This window comes from Rhipicephalus microplus, chromosome 6, assembly GCF_043290135.1.
Source record: "Rhipicephalus microplus isolate Deutch F79 chromosome 6, USDA_Rmic, whole genome shotgun sequence".
Classification (NCBI taxonomy): Eukaryota; Metazoa; Arthropoda; class Arachnida; order Ixodida; family Ixodidae; genus Rhipicephalus; species Rhipicephalus microplus.
Window position 1 is genome coordinate 65,444,884 of NC_134705.1, and position 4,516 is coordinate 65,449,399.

At 55.6% G+C, this 4,516-nt stretch overlaps 1 non-coding gene across 1 annotated transcript; it reads left to right on the forward strand.

Annotated features, from left to right (window-relative positions):
- Positions 1-257: 257 nt before the first annotated feature.
- On the forward strand, positions 258-447 carry LOC119168821 (U2 spliceosomal RNA). The gene has a single exon (XR_005109500.2). It is a non-coding gene; the product is annotated as a U2 spliceosomal RNA (small nuclear RNA).
- Positions 448-4,516: the final 4,069 nt, after the last annotated feature.

Genomic DNA, 4,516 nt, shown 5'->3' on the forward strand with positions numbered 1-4,516 from the left:
ATTGCCGCATCACGAGGCATTTATCACGTACACTTACGGCAGTCAAACTGAACTCTGCGTGCGCGTCCCTAGGAAAATACAAATGCATCATCATTGCATGATATGGTAGAACTCGTTCCCGACCATGTACGAACTCCCGAAATGTGTCCTTTTAAGTGGCCTGAAAACGTCGGTTGTTACGCGCCATTTTCTGTTTTGGCTGTTGCGATAACTTCAATTATGATGCGGGGAAGAAGCCATATGTTATAGTCGGACTCATTCACTTACGGCCCCAAGAAACATTAATAAAACTTATCTGTTCTTATCAGCTTAATATCTGATACGGATCCTATTTGGATCCAAGATATTAAACTTATTTTTGCAATGCGGCGGAGTGCTTGAAGCTTGCTTCACCTCCGCCACGGGTTGGCCCGGTATTGCACTACCTCCGGGATCGGCCCACTCACCCCTGCGGGGGTGAGTTCGACAATAAATTCAATGACAGAAAGAGTGTTCGAATTTACCAAGGATATCTAGGTAAACGGCGTGGGTGCGGCGAGTGTCCGAGACGGTGGCGTCACGCCGCCCCGGCTGACGCGGTATTCGCGTGCGGGGAGTGCGCTAGCTGTGTTTACACTTACGATTGCTGTGGGAAAATAAATGTTTCTGTGGAAATTTCCTAATTGGAGGCCCCCCCCCTTTTTTGGTTATGTTCACACGTACATACTCAAGTTTTTATTTTTTTAAACATCCCTACTCATATTAATAAAACTATTGAGTAATTTATTATTACTGTTTCGGAGGAAAGCTAGAAGTGTGTATACGATGTGTATGTATGTGTGTAGAAGTGTGTATGTATGTGCCAAGCTAATTCCGCTTTTCCAATTCACCCGTTTCGGAACGAAAAATAAAACAGCCTCTAGAAATGGTTGTTGGTGTTTCTGTTTACAGTTGCAGTGACAAACGAAGGCATTTTTATTTCACATCTTCACGTGACGTCTTAACCTGAAGACGCGTGCTCTCGCCACGTCTATGCATCTACACTATTCCCCATCACAAATTAAAATCGCAAAGAACGCCACAGGACCCACCCCGCACACACCTGCTGTACGGTGGAGCGGCAAAGCCCCGATGTGCTTTTTCTATGTCCACTGACCTGGGTCCCAGCTTCTGCCAGCGGTGGCTGTAATTCATTGCCACGCGGTCAGCTACCTCGCTGGCGCCCTCAGCCATCACCTTGATGACGATATGATGATATGTGGGGTATGACGTCCCAAAACCACCATATGATTATGAGAGACGCCGTAATGGAGGGCTCCGGAAATTTCGACCACCTGGGGTTCTTTAACGTGCACCCTAATCTGACCACAGGGAAATGCAGCCGCCGCGGCCGGGTTTCGATCCCACAACCTGCGGGTCAGCAGCCGAGTACCTTACAGACACTAGACCACCACGACGGACATCGCCTTGTTGATCACACACTACATTTCTGAACACCATCTCATACCAGCTCATCCACCGTTGGCTCTCGTTAATTACAACAAACATCCTCGCACGCTCACCTCAATGGAATTGCCAGTTGCTGGATGTTCTAAGAAAATTGCGCACTAGACGTACGGACGCACCACGCACGTACCTGAAGCGCCGTGGAAACCAGGACACGTGAGATCACGCCCCGGGCGCGCTTTGCTGTGCTTTGCCTCTGTACCCACTCATCACTCCTCACAGCTTCACTAAGCCGAGTATGTAGAAGTCGAAGAAGCAGAACAACAAACCGGCCAATCCCTCACAGTGGGTGTGAGCTACAAGTGAAGGTCAACAAAAACAAGCAACCCCAGCGAGCGCTGTGACGAAGCTATCGTAATGGGGCGAAATAATCCACGAATATGGCTGCACGTTGACGCACGGTCGCATTTGTGCAACCACCCGTCTCCCGAAGACCGTCTGTCGCGAGTCTTCTCGCACCTTACCCAGCGGAATTCGACGAAAAGCGCAGGCGAGTACTTCTCCACTGATTTCCGTGACCACTTGACGACCGCCTTCTTGCCGCCTCATGTCCGTCTGGCACGATCGACGGAGCGCCGCACCAGCGCCTCGTACACACCACTATAGCACTCCTACCCCTCGGAATCAGCAAAACTTGGACAAGCGTTTTCGACCACGACAGGCAGAGCCTGCCGGCCCGTTGAACGCTTGAACGACATCGCAGCGGCATGTCGCACACTCACGTTCCGTCACCCTCTGCCACATGACCCTTAATTCACCGGCTTCACAACGCACGCGGTAGACGTTTCGCACGCATTCCCGGGTCTGCCTTTTACGGCAGGACCTTCGTCGACCTCGGTGCGGTGTTCCGCCACGTCGGAACTTGCAAGGCATACGCTGAGCGCGCTGAAGCAGCCAAAGGCAACACCTTTTTGCCGATGATTGTGGGCGTCGTTGCAGAGGCGTTGCTTGGGCAGCCAGCGTAGAAGCCATGTTGGATGGGTGACGTAGTCACATTTTGCACAGTCATTTTTTTTTCTTTTTTCCTTCCAGGCTTTGGTGCTCGAGTTGGACATGTACACTATGCATCAGTTTTTAAAAAAAGTGCTGTAGCATCCCTCGCGACATGCCTGATAATGTTCGCCGGCAAGCATTTGGTGTGACGTCATGGTTACATTCGAGAGTACGCATGCAAGCAAGCACGCGTGGCTTTGACCTCTGGGAAAAAGAAGGTTTCAGTTTTAACATGTTTGTAAGCGAAACAAGAAACTTCAAGCGGACTAGGGATAAAAGCAATGCCGTGAAGCCAGCGCCGCCGCTGTCGGTGCACAATGCTGGTTGTGCATGGGTGGACGTCGGAATTGCTTTCTACTGTTTGCCTGGCTTTTGGCCAGGACTAAGTACGAGGTGTGAAAGAATGGATTTTAATTAAGTGCTAATGAATTGCATCGCTTCTCGGCCTTTTGGCTAAGATCAAAGTGTAGTGGTGGCTTGACCGCCCTGCACTCCCTGATCTTCGTAGAGGCAACCGGATACCCGCCCGGTTACAGCGGAGTCTTTCTCCCTCGCTCCCACCCACCCCCTGTCCACTGCTGCTACTCGGATTCGGCCGCCTCCTGCTGCCTGCCTGCTGCCCTGGTGTTGCTGCCTGGTTTGCTGCCTTGGTCCTGCTGCCCCAGGACCTGCTGCCCTGCCGTCTGGTCGTGCCTGCTGCTTGGTCCTGCCTGCTGCTTGCCGGTGCTGCGCCTGCCGTCCTGGTCCTGCCGCAGCCGCACTCGGGGGCCTCCCTGGCCCTGTCATGGTCGCCGCCGACCACCCCGTCCTCGCCGAGGCCCCCTGGCCCTCACGCCTAGCGTGGCAATAGGGTCATGGCCTCCGGGGGTCCAACCCTGGACTCCAGCGAGGACGACGGCGACCCCCCTTGGCAGGAGCGCCAACCAGTGCGCAACGGGAGTACACTTGTAGTGTACTTCCCCGTGCCTCCTGCCATCGAGTGCTGTGAGCTCGGCTGCGGGGCCACTTACTACCCGGCCACATGGACCTCTCGGCGGCAGTCCCTGGAGCGGCACCTGGAGGCGGAGCATGGAACTCGAATTACGAGCACCTCTTACATCTGCTCGCTATGCGGCGACGTCCTGGGCCAAAGACCAATGGCCCATGTCAACAAATGCCTGGCCAACGTTCCCACCGTCGCCCCTCCTCAGCGCTTCCGGCACCAGTGCCAAAAGTGCCCAAGGTCCTTCCCCGCAAGGAAGGGCCTTCACAACCAGCAACAGTGGCACTTGAGGGAGGAGGCGAAGCAGGCCAGGCAGTACGTCGCCGCAGGTGCTCCGCCCCGACAGCCGCCCACCAGCGCCACCGGTTCCACCAGCCCTCTACAGCAGGCCTCGCCCGGACGTGCCGCCACTCCGGGGACACCCTCAGTGGTGGCCCCCTCTTCCTTGCATAGTGGCGCCGGCTCTCCACCGGGCGAGCGGCAGCACATACGGCACCCAGGAGGAAGTGGCCGACACCGCTGGACCAGAGAGTGCCTGGGTCCTAGCTGAGATGACGCGGAGCTGCGGGCGCTAAGCCGGTTGCCCGTATCTGAGGAGGAGTGGGCGCGGTTCGAAACCATCCTGGACCGCGCAGAGGCAGCCATTACTGACAACCTGAGGCTGCCCAATCGGGACTCGCGCCAAACACCACCTCTGCGCGAGATTAATCCCGATAACCCCTCCCAGATACAGGCTCTTTACAGGAGGAACCGGCGCCGGGCCGTCCGGCTGATTGCGGAGGGCCCTTCGCAGCTCTGCCCAATTGACCCAGGCACGCTTCAAAGCTACTACACCCGCCTCTGGTCCCCGGCAGCAGTGGACACGACAATCCTCACGACGCGAGCCCCTACCAACGAGGAACTGGACCTCTGCCCCTTCTTGGACGAAGAGGTCGCAGCCAAGCTCCGAAGGTGCGAGAGTACAGCTCCGGGAGAGGACCGCCTCACTTACCACCACTGGAGGCAGGTGGACCCTGAAGGGCGGTACCTTGCGGCGGTATTCAACGTCTGCCTCAA